This window comes from Mandrillus leucophaeus, unplaced genomic scaffold, assembly GCF_000951045.1.
Source record: "Mandrillus leucophaeus isolate KB7577 unplaced genomic scaffold, Mleu.le_1.0 Scaffold9, whole genome shotgun sequence".
Classification (NCBI taxonomy): domain Eukaryota; kingdom Metazoa; phylum Chordata; class Mammalia; order Primates; family Cercopithecidae; genus Mandrillus; species Mandrillus leucophaeus.
In genome coordinates, this window is record NW_012109807.1 from 737,017 (window position 1) to 748,232 (window position 11,216).

An 11,216-nucleotide genomic window follows, 5' to 3' on the forward strand; every position below is an offset into this window, starting at 1 on the left:
CTTCCACTGCTGAAACTGAGCTGGCTGTTCCTGGTACCGTGTGTGTTGAGTTGAGTTATGATTCTAAATGACTGGACAAACGCTTTTACAAGCCCCTTTGGTCTGCTACTCTGGTGACTGTCTTTGCTCCCCAAGTTCCATTTCTTTGCCTCTGTTCAACGTGGGCAGCTCAGTGCTTTGCCAGTGGAAACCGTCAAATGTAGTATCACATTTACAACTAAACGACTTCAATTTAGTGTCACTGGTGCACTATCTGTGGTGTAAAACTGCCAAAATACCCACTGTTTTCCCTTTAAGTCATGCTGTGTGCGTTTTTGCAGAAGGCTGTCTCCTGCGAGGACCAGAAGTTGAGCCAAGGCACAGGGAACCTACAGTAGCAGATGGTAAGAACCAGGTATGATCGCGGAGCAACGCCTGATGTCGTGGCATTCTTCCTCTATTCTGATGAAGCTGTATTTTGTTTCAGGAAAATATCTGTCCTTAACAAAAATAATTGCTCAATCCACGTTCACTGAAAAACTGCGTTGCTCAAAAAAAGAGAGGTTTATATTGCAAAGATTATTAAGAACAAGAATGTATTTCTTTTCTCTTTTCTTTTTCTTTTATCTTCTTGTTCTTGCAAAATAAACTAGGATTTGTGTGGGACATTTATTTCTTTATTCCCTACAATTGTTGCTGAAAAGACTGGCTGCCTTAAACCAAGCTGACCACAGGATGTCCCCAGTGTTCCATGAAAATTCCACTGAAAGGGCATTTACCTGGTAATGCAAAACTTGATTCTTAAAGAAGAAAGGTCAGAGCACGTAGATGTGGTCACATCTACAATTTCAAACAAAATCTGGTTTTGCAGAGGCAGCCTCAGTGTCATCAGATAAAAATCAAAGCAGATCTGAATGGAGGTTGTCCTTGAAGAAGAGTGTGCCACCTACAAGTAAAGCCACTAAACTTAACAGCCCAGAGCTGCTATTTAATTGCCCCTGAAGAGAAGTCACCCTGAGGTGGAGTTAATAACCAATACTAGATCTTTTTTTTTTCTTTCACTTTAATTTTCTCTGAAAGCTTCATGCTCAAGCGTTGTGGTGACCAATATCTAATGAAACTATGCTGCTCAAATACCTTCCTCGGGCTGACATATTTAGCAAATCCCAAAACGAGAGTCTGAAGGAGCCCAAAAGAGAAAATATTTGAAAGAATCATGAATATGCATCTAAACTTATGGAGTTAACACGTTTTAAAATAGAAATGAGTTAAATATTTAACTCAATCTGCTCTGGCACAAGGGCAGGGGTGACATAGCCACGGTGCAAAAAAGCAGCTATGGACTAGGTATTTCACAGAAGATTCCCAGGGAAGGCAGTGGGAAAGGGCAGCTCTATCTGTCACTGAACTCATGGAGGCATGGTGTGGAACTGCATGTGTGAAATATTTCCTTCTGTCTTTTCATGGATTGATAGGTCACAGAGTTCAGTGCTAGGTCAAGTCACCCAAGGACCACGGCGACTCGTCAGCCTCCTCTCTGGCCTGGATGATCCCAGGTTCAAGCAGATTTCTGTTGGTTTATGTTATCCAACCTTCGTGAGTTGACTCAACAAGTATATCACACTGATCAATTCCACTGGTGGTATAATAGCCCTCACCTCTGCTTGATTTGAACTTGTCTACAGACTGTGAGTGTCTGTTCTGTACTGGGGAACAGTCACAGAGCATGCAGCTTCACCTCAGTGAAAGTATTCAAGGGTCTGGATAGAGTCTGTTTCCCATTTTTTTCTTTTTTAATTAATTACTTTTTATGTATAATTGACATAATAAGTGAACATATTTATGGGATACAGTGTGATGTTTCAATGCATGTATACATTGTATAAATGATTAAGTCAGGGTAATTACCATATTCATCACTTTAAACATTTATCATTTTTTTTGTAGTGATAACATTCAAAATGTTCTCTTCTAGCCATCTTGAAATATACAGAACATTGTATTTGCTATAGTCACCGTACTATGTAATAGAACACCGCAATGTATTCTTCCATTCTAACTACAACTCTGTATCTATTGATCAACCTCTTTTGTTTCCCCTTACCCCTCCCCTCTCCAGGCTCTGATAACCACTATTCTACTCTCTATTTCTATTAACGCAACTTTTTGAGATTCCACTTATGAGTGAGATCATGCAATATTTGTCTTTCTGTGCCTGGCTTATTTCACTTAATAATGTCCTCCAGGTTGATCCCTTTCATTTACATACCTGTGTATGCAAATCTGAACTTCTGTTATTTTAAAACTCTTGATGGAAGCCGTGCTTCTACTGATGTGGAGGCTGTTATGAGCTGAATTATATTTCACCAAATTCCCACGTTGAAGTCCTAACCCCCAGTACTTCAGAATGTGATGGTATTTGGGGATACGGTCTTTAACAAGCTAAGGTTAAAGCTTGTCATTGGCATAGGCCCTAATCCAATGTGACTGGTGTCCTTATAAAAAGAGGAGATTAGGGCACAGACATGCACAGAAGGAAGACCATGTGAGGACATAGGGAGAAGGTGGCATCTACAAGCCAAGGAGAGGGGCCTCAGAGGAATCGACCCTGCCCACACCTTAATCTCTGACTTGGAGCCTCCAGAATTGTGAGGAAATAAATCTCTGTTGTTTAAGCCACTCACCCTGTGGCACTTTGTCATGGCAGCCCTAGCAAATGCATATAGAGGCAAAACATTTCAGTATGGTAGTACTAGTTATGTATTATTAGTCACTAGCTCTTTGGTTAAACACAGCTCTCCTAGGCCAGGCACAGTGGCTCACACCTGTAATCCCAACACTTTGAGAGGCCAAGGTGGGAGGATTACCTCAGGTCAGGAGTTCAAGACCATCTCTACTAAAAATACAAAAATTAGCTGGGTGTGGTGCTGCACGCCTGTAATCCCAGCTACTCAGGAGGCTGCGGCAGGAGAATTGCTTGAGCCTAGGAGACAGAGGTTGCAGTGAGCCAAGATTGTGCCACTGCACTCCAGCCTGGCCAACAGAGTGAGACTCTGTCTCAAAAACAGAAACAAAAACAAAACAACAAAATACAAAGCTCTCCTAACTCAATAATAATGGCTGACATCAACTTAGAACTTGGTAAATTCTGCGTATTCTACCAAGAGATTTACATATATTAACTCAGATAATCATCAAGGCAACCTTCTGAGGTTGAAATCCCCATTTTTCAGATGAGAAAACTGAGGTAAGCACCCCTGTCCCATCAGCCTCTAGGCCCCACACTTGAGGACTAGCACAAAATCTTCCAAACCATGGGGAGGGAGGATCACAAAAAGGTAGAAAAAAAATTGTGCTATTTTCTTCATATTCCTGTTTTATCTGCTAACTTCTGACACAGTATTTTTGCCTCTTGTGGGTAAATCTTGAATAGAATACACTTGCCCTACACATATGCTGATTACCCAAGAGTTAAGCTTGATTTCCACTCTTTAATCATGGGGCCACACCTTTTCCCTTTTTTAGGGCACATCTATATCCATGGGTATATTCCAAATTATTTAATCTAATCTTCCAAATTAGCTACTACCGCCAAATCCCCGTGGATTGTATGAAGAAGGCCAGGCTGGACAGGGGCGAGCAGGACATGGTGAGCATTGAGTGAGTGAGGCCAGTGACTGGGCATAACCCAGTTGGTGAATCCATGATTCACATGGAATCAGAGATCTGTGGAGCTGGGCAGGCCTTATAGATCTTCTGGTTCATTTAATTCATGGTTCCATTTCAGCACTCATCACAGTCTGGACTGATTTAGAGTGGGCTGTGTGTGTGCGAGTCTTCCCTTCCCACCCCTGAAAAGGGGTTCCCTGCAGACACAGTGCAGGGAGAGAAGCACCAAGAACTCCTCCTTTAGCAGCAGTACACACTGACACTCAGGGATGTGTCCTTGGGTTTGTAACTTGCCAGGATGTACAGCTAGTGCTGGACCAGCCCAGAGGCTGGCTTGGCTCATAGTCCAGTGCTGTTTCCATGACAACACACTGTCTCATAGAAATATCCAAATTTATTTTTTAAAAAAGATACACTGGGCTGGGCACGGTGGCTCACGCCTGTAATCCCAGCACTTTGGGCGGATCACGAGGTCAAGAGATCGAGACCATCCTGGCTAACACGGTGAAACTCCGTCTCTACTAAAAATACAAAAAACTAGCCGGGCGTGGTGGCGGGCGCCTGTAGTCCCAGCCACTCGGGAGGCTGAGGCAGGAGAATGGCATGAACCTGGGAAGTGGAGTTTGCAGTCAGCCAAGATCACGCCACTGTACTCAAGCCTGGGCGACAGAGCAAAACTCCGTCTCAGAAAAAAAAAAAGAAAAAAAAAAGATACACTGGTAGATAATTATTCTCATCACAAAGGAATATGTTACTGTGAGGAAGGATTCACTGTCTAGGACAATGAGCTTTGTAAGAAAACAGGGGCATGAGCTTGAAACCAAACTTGAAATTGAAAAATAAAAAGCAGCAACTAGACATTCACTACCTCAAAAATAGAGAAAAGCACATTGACCTTCTGGTTTTGAAATTGTTTAATAACTGGAAACTAGTTTCAAACTTGAGTTTGGCATAGTTTTAAGAACTCAGTCAAGAGGAATGCAAAACCCTATTTTTAAAATACAGCTGCTACATTTTTAAGGCAACACCATCAATCTGCAGTGGAGGGAAACATACAAAGGAAATGTACTTCAAATGTTTTATAACTAATGGATGTATAAAGTAAAATATAAAGAAAATTTGTTTAGTTTTAGCAATCGCAGAGTATTAAAAACATCCATTTTTTAAGGATTACGGAAAGTATTCAGGTTATTATTTGTTCAACTCAACCAGTTAATTATGTGAATGTCTATTTCAAAATACCCAACCGGAATCTCAGGGGATGTGTGTGAGTGTTCTATCTCATGACTCTTTATAATAATAAAAATAAGCAAAAAGTAAATACAATTTGGGTTTAAATAGCTTTCCTCTTTCCTCTGGCCACTTGGGCCTTCGTTTTGTTTAATTAATCTGTTCATTTCTGGTGAGACCATCTCTTGGCACTGCGCTGGGATACTTAGGTTTCCTGGAGTACAGAAGAACAGTCCGTGTGGTTTCATACTGAACTGTGCGGTTGGAGGGGGGTCTGCTGCAGTCGTTCTGGACACATTCCTCCTCCTGTCTTGTGTGTGATAAGAGATTTGATCAGCTCTTAAGCAGCTTCTGCCTGTTTTCGGCATCTACAGTGCATCACTTTCCTGGCTGGACTCACCAGCTTAGAGAAAGCAAACAACTTAGAAAAATCACAAGGCACAGTGCAGGTGCCCCACTGGATGGAGGGGACACACTTCTGCAGTTATCTGCTGCTGTGTTGGGTGTTAACTTCTGTGACTGAATATTTAAGCCTGGGAACTTTCTTGGTTTTCGCCCTCACATCGGGCATTATCTGGCCTTTCCCCTGGAGGGTGACTTGTGCGGGTGGGGTGGGGTGGAGGGAGAGGAGCGCGAAGGCAGGGATGACTGCCCACCTTGGATGCCTTTTCCAGCACGATGCGCTGACTAATGAGCAGAGGCCACTGCTGAAGAGCAAGGCTGGGTCTCCTTTTCCGGAGACTGAGCCCATTACCCTCTCGGCCCCACTAGCCTACAGGCACCCAGCCTGCCTCCCAAATGGATGACTTCCGGCTCGCTACGCCGCTCCCGGTCCTGGTGCCAGTGGCCGTGAATAACCTTGCTTTTGTGTGTATTTATTTTATTTTGAATTTCTCCACCCTGGATCTTTCCACCTCCAAACCCCACCCCCTGCTTGCCGGCCCCATGTGGTGATGTTTCTTGAAATGTTAGATTCTTTCTTCCTCTATCCCCCCCTCCAGTTCTGGAAGCATTTTGTTTCTGTACTGCTTTGTGAAGCTGGTGCTGAGTCCAGATCCTTGGGGCTTTAAAGTTGAATTAATTATTAAACAGGAAGGGAGCAGTACTTTCAGCAGGCGCCAAGTAACTATACTTAAACTGCAACCTGGCACTGTTTTTCCCACCCTTGTGCTGTGGTTTGCTGAAGGCAACTGGAGATTTTTATTCTAGTTTTAATCAAGCATTTCTGTAAGTTTTCAGGCAGTTAAGATTTGGCAGCCAAGGGCTGGGAAGTCAGTCTTCATCACCTCCTGACCAGTTTGGCCAAAGACAAAATTAAAACACAATCAGAAGTACTTTCCCAGTTCATAAATCAATCTGAAATTGCCCATTCTCTACGGGTTGCTTTTCCTGAGGACAGGGTGGGCTTTTCTCTCAAATATATGTGTATTTTTTATTGATTAGCTCCCATTTGTAGAGAATGGTGCTTTTCAAATAAAACCATCAGAACGTTGGCTTTAGTTGCCGTGTGATTGTTATAATCACTGCTTTAATTTAGGGGCTATGTTGAAGATACGAAACCCTTATTTAAAAATATACTCAGGAAGGCTGGGTGCAGTGGCTCATGCCTGTAGCCCTAGAACTTTTGGAGGCCAAGGCAGGAGGATCACTTGGGACCAGGCGTTTGAGTCCAGCCTAGCCAACATAATGAGATCCCCATCTCTAAAATAATGAAACATTAGCCGGGCATGGTGGTACGCCTGTAGTCCTAGCTACTCAGGAGGCTGAGGCGGGAGAATCACTTGAGCCCAGGAGTTTGAGGCTGCAGTGAGCTAGGATATTGCCACAGGACTCCAGCCCGGGCAACAGAACAAGGCACTCTCTCTAAAAATAATAAGAGTAATAATAAAGTAAAAATAAAAATACGTGCGAAGACACACAGCAGAATTTCTTACTTTTCTGAGGCTGGGTATTGATACTTTTCAGAAATTCGCAACTTGATGGAGTTGGTGGGTCACCTTAGCCCCGATACTGAATACAGGCATTCTCGCAGAACGATATGAATGAGACAGTGGCTGTGTTCTAGAGAAACCCAAAGCCTTCCTAAAGGTATCAAACTAATACCCTTAAATGACAGCAAGACGCTTTTTGGAGGCTGCCCCTGCAGAGGGCTGACCCTCTGATTTTCACCTGGCTCCTGGCATTTGGTGGTGGGCCTTTCCCAGTCTCGGCTGACTGCTCTGCAGGAAGCTCGCTAGGAAGTGCTCCGCTCAGCTCCATTAAGTCTCACCCTGTAGCTGAGCAGCGGTGCAGGCTGTCGGGGTGGGGAGGGAGGAAGAGCTATCTGGGTGCAGCTGGGTGCGTAGGCAGGAGTGTGAAGCAGCCTCAAGAGGAAAGAGAACAAAGATTTGGTTAAAAATTTAGATTCATGCATATAAATTTGGAACAGGGCAAAAAAAAGTAAGCCCAACGCACACAACCCTCCCGCACCCCTTCCAGTTGGCTTGTGGTGAAGTGTGCATGTGAGAACAGCTCAGAACGAAACACCGTACACTCATGTCACCCCTAACGATGTGCTGGGAAACCTTGCAACAGATATATCCTTAGAACTTTTAAAAATGAGAGACATTCTGTGAGCCTTCAGTCCAAATACTATTTTTTTGGACTTATTTTCTATTCAGGGATTTTTTAAAAAAAAGTATTCTTGCTGACAATTCTTAATTTAAAAAAAAATTAAACATTTTAATCATACATATAATCTATGTCTTCACTGTGTAATTTCCATCAGTCAACAGATTTAATTATAATAAATTAATAAATATACTTACAATAAGCAAAAAACTGTGGTCCACTGGCTTCTTGAAAAAGATTAGCTAGAAGAAACCAGATAAATGTACACTTCTAGGAATTTAAGCTCAAAATTTCAAGCACCTCTATTTTTTCTGAATTGTCACCTTTTCCAGGGACTGATCCTTTCTCAATAAATCATCCTCTGACCTTGGTGTTGAGATTGTCGTGGGGCTTCTACTCTCAGGATGTCAGATTTGGTCATATTATTTAGGATTCTATCATGGCCACATTGCACTTCTAACCACAGGAAATAATTTAAAACCCAGACTGGAAATGATATATTCCTCAACAACCAATATTTGGAAAATATATTTATTAAATGCACAACTTTTGTACAATTTCTATCTGTTCTTTATGTCCTATTTTCTTTCCAGAAAACATATTCTGCACTGGTTTTAAAATCACATGACAAGATTTCTAATCTTTGGGCAAAAGTCCTCATCCTTTATGTTTGGAAATGGGTTGATACTCTTATCCCTCACCCATGGGAAGTTCGCGATATAAAATTTTTAAAAATACTTTATTTAAAATAACCTTCCAACAGCTGGCCTAGTCTTCTATGTTTAGATATTAGAAAACACTGGAAAAGCACTTTCACTTAGTTAAAAAGGAAAACTAGTCAATAATAATCATAACAACCCTTTAAACCAAAAAAAAAAAGAATACGGAGAGTACCGAACAGGCATGCGTTGCGTTGTAAAAGCCTTTTTCTTTCCCTAGTTAAGGATAACTCTAAAAATATTGTGTATACCCACCTATGGTTTCCTGAGGACTTTCTTGCCAGTCTGCTGAAAAGCAAAAATTAGGAAATTATGTCTAATTTGTGTCAAATATGTTCCAAAGAATCATGGGGTTTTCCTTTCACTATAAGGAGTATTCATGGAGGAAGTCGTCCTCTGAGCAGTTGTCACCTTTTCTTACGTGGTATTCCCAACTGCAATGCCAGGCGGTGGGGGCTTTGCCACCGTGGGAGCGGCTCCAGTTCCTGGGTGAGCCCAGGGCCTGCCCAGACGTCGGCCATCTCTGCAGGTGTATGGGCTGCGGCCCTAGGCAAGACTGTCTCTGCCTTCCCCAAAGGTCTCTGAGCCCTTCTGCGGCCCAGATGGTTCCAATTTGAGGCCTACATTCAGTGCTGGAGCTGTATTGAGTTTCTTCCCTGAAACCAACAAAACCTGCTTCAGCATTTTGCTTGGATTAAAATATTTGTCCCTTTTTTTTCACAGGGCAGAAGGAGGACTCCTGAAGCCTCCGAAGGAAGGAAATCATTACAGGGCCCTACAGAAGTAGGTCATGTGCTACAGCTGCTCATAGTTTGAGAGGAAGAAACACGGGACCTCAAACCTGGAACACGACTCTTTCAAAATGCTTGTGAGTAACCCAAGGAAAACATCCTCCCCAGGCTTATCTAATAACCATGATCTCTAATCGTCTCAATGTGTGCTCAGGTTTCCTTAGGAGTTTGCACCCACTTCTCAGAGCTAACGAGACGCCGACACAGAACACAGCAAAAAGTAATGAAGGAGATTTAATAGTTTGTGTTAAAGCTAATATGGTCCATTAGGAGCTGTCATTTTTATAAACAATGAGGATATGTTACCCTCTTCTTTGGTGTAAAGTCATTCCATGCAGGACCTGTAAACATTCGGTAATGATCTGTAGAACATGCATGAATGACAATTAAAGCGCCACTTGAAAAGTCTGCTTTCCTCACATATTTGGTTTCTCGCTAAATAAACTTGTAAAGTTCATACATGTGTACGCATATGCTTGCATTATAAAAAAAGGTGTGCATTTCATTAAGAAAATCAACGAACAGATATCTTGTAAGTGTTTTTGGTTCCCATTAGCTTGAGAAATATCAGAAGTGATTAGTTAAATGAGGAGCATAGGTTCTGTTTTTTAGTGCATACTATAATAATAAAACAAGCAGTCTTTTATGGTAGCTTAGTGAGATAAAATTATAGTTCACAATGTCATGAAAGGCATGATTACTGAGTACGATCTTTGCAAGTTACAAGTAAAAAAGCTTCTATAAAACCTATCTGTTGCAAAAAAAGTACGTTCTACAGTGATTCAGATATATTTCTGAAATGTACTTTTTAATTGTGGCTTATACCAAGCAGAGACAAGACTCGAGAACTTGCATTCTTTTTGAGACTCACTGAATGTACTTGAGAAAATAAAATCAGATTGACTCCCTCTGACTTTGTAAATAGAGTTTGCTCCCTTGCTTTCTCTCTCTCTTTTAAAGGACAAATGATTCCTTTTCATAGGTTTTAGGTTTGGCAGAATTTGATTTAAAAAAACAAAAAAATTCTTACAACCCCCTAACATTTTCTGCTGCAAACAGGAGTGGGTAGGGAGTAGGGGATAAAGAAAGGTCCAGATTAAAATTATTCTAGTTATTCACATAGACTTGAAAGCTCCAGTGACGAGGTTTGAGAAGTAGCCTTAGGCAGAACTTGCTATCAAAGAAGGCCAGAAACAAAAAACATTTAAAAGCAGATTACGAGTCTCTCCTAACAAAGCAAAATCAAATCACTGATCGATAAGTGCAGCTGGGTTAAAATTGTTTCCTTAAAAAGGCTTTAAAAACTTTTTTGAGTGATAAGCTGGAGGCTGACCCTTTTATGCTTTTGAGCAGACTCCTCCTGGAAAAGCCTTTTCCATCTCTTCCAGGGCGGCCTCTTTTGGGATGAGCCAGGGTCTCTCTCTTCTCATTTAACACAAGCAGGCCCTTGGCTGGAAAAGGCTGGCAATGTGGTTTCCAAGAAAGGGAAAGATGCTCTTTGATCTAAGTCAAGCCCTCCAAGAGAGTTTAGCTACTAGACCCAACAGCATAGCTGGATTCCCCATGGTCATCTATGAACTATTTGTGCAATGCCCAAGCTGGAATGACCATTATTGGTGTAAAATCAACTTGAAACCTGAAGAAAATCTTCAACAAAGAAAAGCCCCAGACTCCAGGTCACTTAAGCCACAAAAATGTGCTGGGTAGATTATGGCTCGCTGTCTAGATCAAGGCCATGTGGACGACGTGGAGGCATACCTCCCAGCGTCAGACGTAACTCAGATGCTGGGTCTTTCAGAAACGGATTTCAAACAGGGCTTTTAAAAACAAGGGAAGAGGGGAAAAAAATAGAAAACCAATGAGCAAGTGGTGTTCAATTTATTCACATATGTTCCAAATGGCACAGAGATAAGCAAAAAGGGTTCTGGTATGTTTTTTAATGATTTCATTATCACCAGACAAGAATGGAAAGATCGTCCAGATGCTATTGAAGAGATAGAAAAAGAAGATTTAAAAAAATAAGAATAATATCTTGAATGGTTCCCTGCCCGGGTGCATAAACAGTGAAGACTGACCAATGAGATCTTTGAAGTTAGATCTATTTGCAAGTCCACTTATTTAAAAAGGAAGGTTGAGATGATGTAGAAAAAAAAAGAAAGAAAACTTTCAGAAAAATTTGATCTTGGCCTGGCTGTCTTCTTCTCTGCATGAGCATTGT

The 11,216-nt window shown here is 41.8% G+C and overlaps 1 long non-coding RNA gene across 1 annotated transcript; it reads left to right on the plus strand.

The window, feature by feature from the left end:
• The first annotated feature begins 317 nt into the window (after positions 1 to 317).
• On the plus strand, positions 318 to 9,455 carry LOC105531603. The gene is made up of 2 exons (XR_001004828.1): positions 318 to 394; positions 8,931 to 9,455. It is a non-coding gene; the product is annotated as an uncharacterized LOC105531603 (long non-coding RNA).
• Positions 9,456 to 11,216: the final 1,761 nt, after the last annotated feature.